The sequence below is a fragment of the Sinocyclocheilus rhinocerous genome, unplaced genomic scaffold, assembly GCF_001515625.1.
Source record: "Sinocyclocheilus rhinocerous isolate Xijiao unplaced genomic scaffold, SAMN03320098_v1.1 scaffold2279, whole genome shotgun sequence".
Taxonomy (NCBI): domain Eukaryota; kingdom Metazoa; phylum Chordata; class Actinopteri; order Cypriniformes; family Cyprinidae; genus Sinocyclocheilus; species Sinocyclocheilus rhinocerous.
In genome coordinates, this window is record NW_015645063.1 from 174,370 (window position 1) to 183,474 (window position 9,105).

Below are 9,105 nucleotides of genomic sequence, written 5' to 3' on the forward strand. Positions count from 1 at the left end.
GAACACAGGTGCGTTTTATTGATGGCATTTTGAATGCACAGAGATACCGTGATGAGATCCTGAGGCCCATTGTTGTGCCATTCATCCACGACCATCACCTCATGTTGCAGCATGATAATGCACGGCCCCATGTTGCAAGGATCTGTACACAATTCCTGGAAGCTGAAAACATCCCAGTTCTTGCATGGCCAGCATACTCACCGGACATGTCACCCATTGAGCATGTTTGGGATGCTCTGGATCAGTGTATACGACAGCGTGTTCCAGTTCCTGTTCCATAGTAATTTTCTATGATCAGTATGTGTCTGTTCAAAGTGAATTAAGCGAGAGTAAAACTCTGAATACCATTGAGTCTTAAAGCTTATCTGGTTACTGTGGTAACCAGATGTCTGTTCTGTCCCTTTGGGGTTATTTGAATTTCGGGGGAAGGGTTCCAGAGAACCTCATGTTTTGAATGTTTGGTGTGGAGGGTTTGTGGTTTATTTAAATATAACAAATAATAATGTGTCTGATTTGTCCATCTTTTACACTTATAACAATAATAAATTCAAAAATTGTAGTGTATTTGGAATTATTTTGATATTGACATTTAGACAAGAAGAATGTTGCGGGAGTTTGTGTACCGATATTAAAATTGTGTTGTCAACACAGATTTAATTTCTCGTGTCATATCTGTATCATCCTTACAAGATTCAAAATGTTTCAGTAGTTTAGCCTGGAAAGGCAGAATCACAGCCATTGTTGGCTTGTTCTTCTTCAAACATCACAGTAGTAATGAAAATAAGTGCCATCACTTTCGCAATGACCTCAGCATTACCAATGTCTGTTTCTGAGAGACTGTGTATTTCTGTTCTCCTCTTTAAATTCTTAAGTATTACCAAGATTGCAGTTTGTTGGTAAGTATTACCAATATTGCAAGTATTTCCAAGGAACTGTTCTAACTAGTGCAAATGTCCTGTTTAAGTTTCTGTAATGGCAAGTTGATAATAGGGGTTATGCGCAACAGACTTCCGTATTCTGTTAACCGGGTCTCATCGCTTCCGGTTCAAGCGTTTTGCATACGCTTCATTAAATATGAAGCAGTTTTACTCAAGATGCCTTCAAAGTAGATACCAAAGATTATCATAACCAATGTCCATTACATATGCAGAATTATATCTAAAAGTTTTTTTATTTTTATTCTTTTCACATTTAGATATAAAAATGTAATAAAATGTCAACAATAAAAACAGCTAGCTAGTTTAATTGATTATCTTAAAAGTCAATAGATATCGCTATTATTTATTATGGCTGTTAGCAAGTTCTCCGACCAGCGGAAGCCATGAGACCTGTTTTCCGGGTTTGGTCAGGTGATGTTCGACATATACCCTATTAAGTTGGCATGAAAAAGCCAACTTACTGATCGGCTATATAAGCTTATTAAAGGTCCCTTGAAATGCTTAGAAACACGCAGTGTTACTCTGTGTCTGTGTTGACATCATTTTAACTGAAACAGGAAGGCAGGCGGGACATATCAAGCAGCCCCCTTTTTTTTTAAATAGCCAATAGCGTTCGTTTATATCACAGCTTGGGCTAGAGCCGTTCAGAGCCGTTGAGCTCCGTAAAGCTGCATTTGACAGGGTATGCCAGCCACAGTCTCATCCATATTGCTATAAAATATAGCATTCTCTGTAGAATTCAAAGAGCTCCGGTACATTTTGTGGTCTGCGCCGACTTGCACATGTGATCCGCTCCGTGCTATCGTGTCCCTGGACCGGAGCAGAGTGTGTGTGCGGTGCGGTGGTTAGCGTGACACAGCGCGAAACCAGACTTCTTTTTTTCCTCAATGGAAAGCATATTTACACTGTCTGAATCGTTCCCTGTCCCCTATATAGTGCACTACGTGCCATTCACTGTACAGAAAATACTAATTCTGTGGACAAATGACCGATTTCAGCCGCGGCTTCAGCGTCTATTTTATAGTTTCGGGGGCGGGCGCTTCGGATTCGAGAGAGCATTTGATTGGACAGAAACAAAAAAATCGGTTTTTGGCGGAAGTGACGAACTGCCAGCTTTGAATGCTTATATCTTCTAAATGCGAATTTTGTCATTGTTTTGGAGCACGCTGCCTTATAGATAACCTTAAGACTAACATATTGATACTAACACCCAAAAAACCTTAATTTTGATTTCATGGGGACTTTAAGCATCTGCTTAGACAATTAAAATAAAATATATGCTGCAACATTTATTATATTAAAATAGTCACTATACTCACACTTTTAGGCTACCAGGTCAGACTGCCCCCCAAAACAATTCCCTTTTCAGTCAAAACATCTTATGCCAGGAACAGTCACCATGATGTTATTAGGTCTAGCTCAAGGGCACAATGATAATATGAGAACTGCAACCACATTTTTCTTTATCGATTTGTATGCATTTATTTTTATTTATTTGTTTATTTATTTCTGTGGATATCAATAATTCTATTATTGCTTGATTATTGTTTAGAGTGACTTATGTTTCATACGTCTCTTTTGTTGCTATAGTATTAAGGTAAAACCCATTTTTTGCAAGACTCCAAAGCAGGTTTCTTTACAATCTCAGACACAATGGGTGGTCTATGATTTATGCCTCTATAATTAACTATTGCTGTGGTTTAGAGAGAATCCCTCCATTTCTGGTGCTCAGCTGAGCCATTTCTTCCAGCTTTTATAAACAGCCCATGCACAATAACTTATTTTTTCCTTCATGATGATAATCACAGTAAAGAGATTTTGTCGTGTACTTTTTCAGTGAAATTCAAGCTGTAACAAATGTTTGGTGAGCTTTCAGAGTGCTTTATTTCTTTGCAGCAAGTCTCCACAGAACAAAAGGACACTGAAATGTTATTTATGTGTACACCAAAGCTTCATTACCGTGGTCTTTTTTCTTTTACCCAGTCTCTGAATTAGTTTCAGTAAATCACTGATATACAGACTGCGTGTACTGCCCTGCTGTTCAACAGCAAGCTGGTTTGCGTTTCTCATTTCTTCACCATTTCCCATGAAATAAAATTCATGTCCACACAAGCACTTCTGACGCTCTCACGGCACTACTGTAATTCTTCATTCTAGAAAAGTTAATTCCATGTCTGCCGTTAAACAAGCAGATCAACAGAAAAATTCTCAAAAACAAATACTCCCACTGCTCTGTTTGATGGTAAACACTGCTGCTGAATATGTGAGAGTATTGAGGCAGGATATGAGAGGTTGAACCAGTCAGAGAAACTCATAACAAGTCTCACCCTCATCCACCTGTGCAACATTCACCCAATGATCACATAAACATCTGCCCACAAATCCTGGACCTGTCGAGCAACACATAAACGGTTTTCATTCCCCATCTGAGGTTATCTGCTGGTCCTGAAACAAACAGTAATTATGAGGAAGTATTCATTTTCAATGCATACAGCATTTGAAAGAATATACTATAAGATTATAGGAGAGAAATCAATTAAATATATAATATAATATTGAGTAAAATAACATAACATAATATAAAAAGAGTTTTATACATATTTATGTCTCTTGTTCTTTACTAAAAGGATAGTTTATGTAAAAATGTACATTTTGTATCTGAAAATAAATAAATACCGCATAATAATTATACATTATTTTCATTTTGGTTTTGATGTCTGGTGCTCTGAAAAAACACTCTTTCTTAACTAAACCATTAATTACACTCCCTTTTTTTTTTACTGTATGACATGTGCGACTAGTAGCAGTCAGACTGTTGTCTATTGTCCTGCATGTGATGCACAGCTGTGGTGGACTCTTTTCAAGGCCTTTGTGTACTGGATATGAGCACCAGACACAGCTGACATGCTGCAGAACGGCATGACCTTCAGCTTCAGATACCTGCCATGGCCGCACACCTCAAGTATTAACTTTTCCTACAGCAGCTGCACACACACGTTTTTGCACACAATTCTTTCGCGTGTCTTTCTGGTGAGGCACACACCCAAGGCCTGAAAGGACTTCCTCACTTTCTCAGAAGATCCTGTTATCAGGGTCCCACACGCAGGGGGAGAGGTCTGGCACACAACGAGAATGAGATCAGAGTGAGAGAGAATAATGGAAGATATCTGCTTTGCCCTTCTCTGACCCCTTGATCTGACCACCTCAACTGCAGTTTTCTCATATTGCAATCTAATCTATTATTTAAACAGCATTAGCAGATGGATTGTTGAAAACAACGCAGGTCTGACTAAAAACTAGCCTTACATGTAGCTACAAAAATGAAAATTCAATTAAATTATTTTATGCATTTTTGTCCTTTTTGAAGTTTGAAAGCTCCAGTAATTTCATGGAAAAGAGCCACTGGTACATTCTTCAAAAAAAAAAAATTGTATTCCACAGAAGAAAGTGAGTGAATAATGACAGGATTTTCTTTTCTTTTTCTTAGGGCCTACAAGTGACAAATTCAAGTGTGGGAAGCTCAAGCACATCATTCTTTGAGACTATCTTTACATTAACATCTTATTCTGTGAAAAAAGATTATCGACTTGAAGAAACATGCTCAGTCAGCGTGTTATCTGATAGGAGCGATTTCATTAAGTGATATTTTGTTGTTAAGAACATTTCAATTTCTATATGTTTGGTTTGGTCAGAGGTGAAGCCGTGTGAGTGTTTCACTCACAGCAGAAAGTGTTATTGTTACAGTAAATGTGAGAGCACAATGACATGCTGTAGCTTCACATGGAGTTCATGGAGTTTAATGGAAAGTGCATGCGAGTATGTGAATACAGCATTGTTCAGTGGTAAAATTATTCTTATTTTAAGGTTTTCTTGTTTGGCAGCTGAAGTACGCAGAAGTGCACTTTAAGCATTCAGTCACACTCTGTCTTTGTTTTCCTCACACATGTACACTTGTTTTTTTACTCCCTATCTAGCTACGCCATCTGTTCATTAAACTATTGTGACTTAATATTATTATCTTAATATTTTCAGTGTTAACTGTGAATTTTCTTCAAGAGCAGTGTTAGTGGAGGGGAGTATCACTAATACTATTGCTTATAATGTTAGGATTTGAACAAACCCTTAACCCTTTAACACATAGCCTATTATATTTATAAAAATTATATTTTTTACAATTTGTACTCGCAGATAATAAAGTGTAAAATAAGTAAAGAGAGATACTTTTTTATAACTATTGACTGTTTATAAAAAGGGCACTTTTAATGTTAAATAAATGCTTTACTTTAAAGTACATTTTAAATCTTTTAAACCGTTTTAATAATCATTTATCATGCTTTTAAGAAGTGTACTTATTTGCTGTGCTGACTAACCTACTAAAGCCCTTGTATAATTTTAACTATAGCATGTTATTCAATTTTACATTTAATATGAATATATTTTAAATTGAAACTTCATTATTACAAATGTGTATTACTTTTGTTACAGGACGAACGAGACGTGAGACAAGTGCAAGGCTTTATTTACAAAGGCGTGGTCAGAAACAGGCATGGGTCAGACAATGGCAAACTGGTATGTAGAAGACAAGGCAAGAGCAGTCCGGTAATCAAGCGAGGGTCAATCGACGGTGAGCGTAATCCAACAGGGCGAGACTAGGAGGGATAATCCAGGTACACAGGCAATGATCAGAACACGAGAAAACAGACAAGGCAAGACTAAGATAAGGCTAGGAAAACTAAAGCAGGCTCCATAAGGTAGCTATCAGCTAAACGGTGATATACGCTAAACAATACTCGGCGTTGAATGGTGGTGTGAGACTGATTTATATAGTGTGTGTTATTGGTAGCAGCTGCGTGTGATTGGTTTCAGGTGAGCTTGTGATTAGTGCAATGGAGCATGGGAAATGTAGTCCAGGTTGATGTGTAACAGTCTGTGTAGTGTGAGAGTCAATGTAATGGAAGGGTGACCTCTGGTGGCGATCGAACGGAAGTCCATGGACAGGATTCGTGACATAGCCGTACTGCCATAACAGTACTAGGCAAGCTCACTGACTGAAACTGGATGGGAAGATAAATCATACTCAGGCTCATTAATTAACATGAGAACGACAGATGGTTCGAAATTAGACTTGGCATTAACAGAAACCAGATCAGCAGACAGTTCACAGTCAGACTCATTAGTTGATACAGAACAGACAGATAGTTCAAAATCAAGAGTGTTAGTGACAAATTGAACAGGTAAACTCGGACTCATAGGTTGAAACCGGACAGACAGAGACCGGACAGGAGAAAAGTTCATAAGCGGCCTCCGTGACCAATTCAGGGCTGGACGAAAGTTCACAGACAGCCTCTGCGGTTAGGTTGAGACAGGACGATGGTTCACAGATGGCCTTCGTGGCCGGTTCAGGACAAGACGAGAGTTCATCAACGGCCTCTGCGGCCAGGTTGACAAAGGACGAGAGTTCAGTAACCATGACAGGCATGACTGGGGATTCAGGAATGGTCTTTTTGACCAGTGCAGGACAGGCCAATAGTTCATAGGCCGTGACATGAGCAGACAAAATTTAATTAATGGCCTCCCCGGTTGGAACAGAAGAGGACGAGAGTTCATAAGTGAGTACCACTGACACCTCTAGAGGGTCTGCAGTGGCTGCCGCCACCTCTGGAGGTTCTACAGTAGTACCATCAGGAAACAGGTAGAGTTCATTAACGGTTCCTTTGACCGCGACACGACAGGCTGAAGGTGCATTGCTGGGCGCCACCACCGCGCAAGGAGCTGAAGCGAGCACCGCCACCTCGGGAGGTTCTGCAGCATGGGTCGCCACCTCTGGAGAAGCTACAGCGGGCGCCATCGCCTCGGGGCACACGGGAAGCGCTACAGACAGGGGAAATAGTTCAGGGACTGGAGGGCTTGAGCGTGCTGGTTTAGGGATACCAGCTGCACGTGCCGACACCAGCAGTGGGTCCTCCACGCTGGATGCCAGTCTCGGATACTGGAGAACAGTCCTTGAGGATCTGGGTGCAACAGACAGGAAGTGACGTGAATCTGGAAGATCAGCTGTGATGTGACGTGACTCTGGATGATCAGCTGTGACGGGACGTGACTCTGGACGATCAGCTGAGACGGGACGTGACTCTGGACGAACAGCTGAGACGGGACGTGACTCTGGACGAACAGCTGAGACATGACGTGACTCTGGACGAACAGCTGAGACATGACGTGACTCTGGACGAACAGCTGAGACATGACGTGACTCTGGAAGATCAGCTGATATGTGATGAGATTCTGGAAGATCAGCTGTGACGTGACGTGACTCTGGACGAACTGCTGAGACGTGACAAGACTCTGGATGAACAGCTGAGATGTGGCGAGACTTTAGAAGATCAGCTGTGACGTGATGTGACTCTGGACGAACAGCTGAGACTTGACGAGGCTCTGGCAGATCAGCTGAGACTTGACTTGACTCATGAATGGAAGCTGTGAGTTGACTTTGACTCATGACGATCAGCAGTGACTTGACTTGACTCATGATGATCAACTGTGATTTGACTTGCCTCATGAAGATCAGCTGTGACTTGACTTGACTCATGATGATCAGTGATGACTTGATTTGACTCAGAATTATCAGCGATGACTTGACTTGACTCATAACGATCAACTGTGACTTGACTTGCCTCATGATGATCAGTGATGACTTGATTTGACTCAGAATGATCAGCGATGACTTGACTTGACTCATAACGCTCAACCGTGACTTGACTTGACTCATGACGCTAAACCGTGACTTGACTTAACTCATGAAGATCAACTGTGACTTGACTTGCCTCATGACGATCAGGGATGACTTGATTTGACTCAGAATGATCAGCGATGACTTGACTTGACTCGACTCATGATTGGCAGTTGTGACAGAACGGGGCGCTGTTGTGTCCGCCATTTTGCGATCAGGCTCCGCTGTCTTCGCCATTTTGTGAGCGTGCTGTAATGCGGCCGCCATTACATGAGTGAGTGCGGTGTCGTGTTCCTCCGCGACACCCACAGTGAACGCTGAACCAACAGTCCACAAAACATAATCCAAAAAACTACTCAGTGACGAACGAGGACCCTTTTGAACCACTCTTGACTTTAAAGGCTGACCATCACAGAAAAAGTGACAACTTTATCACAAATGTGTTACAAACATATTTAGATACATAACACACAAGTTTTAATAGAAATTACATTTAAGTACATTTTAGTTACCGTTGTCAGTACATTCGGCAGTACACTTCAAAGACAATAGAAGTAATACATATACATTACATGTACTTAGGCTTAAGTCTTATTTAAGAAGGTCAAAAAAATGCACGCTTAACTAATTACATTTATTATGAATTTAAACAAATAAATTTTCTTTTAATCTTAAATTACATGCAGTTAAATGTCCGAAAACTTTACATTCATTTCACACTTGCAGTATATTCTCCTAAGGCATAGTTATTTCCATAAAAAGTTAAAAGATTTTAAAATTTAAAACATTTTCAAACACAAAGTTGAGTTGCAAACACAAATTGAGATTTTTATTTTATTTTATTTGTTATTTAAATTTTTTGTTCAAAAACAACACTGTGCCCCATTAAATTTCACTGTACAAAAATATCTTCTTTTGTGCTCCACACAAATCATCTGGTGGATATTTTCATAAAAGCAGTGAAAAAAGGCCAAAGGCATTGTAATGATGTAAGGCATGAAGAGCACTGAGCATGAAGAAAACAGTGAGAGGAATGACTTTTATATAAACAGGTTATAATTTAAGGACAACTTCACAAGAACTGCTATGAGGTGAAAACCTAAAAATAAAGATGGAAGATAAACTCGGCTTCCGTCAATGCTGAAGAAGTACGTTCATTAATTCGGCCCACCTCAACGTAAAAAGACACCCCCAAGAATGATGCAATTCCCATTAGAAGTGAAGCATACTTGGACGTGTGTGTGCGTCGTGCTGACAAGTGTTTCTAGGAGATACACTATCAGCTCTCTACAGGCCGAGATCACAAAGACAGCTTTTTATCAATAAAAGCATGGTCCTCCAATGCCAAATTAAATACTTGGTGTTCACAATAACTGTATTGAATTGCTAATAGGATATATATATATATATATATATATATATATATATATATATAGCCTA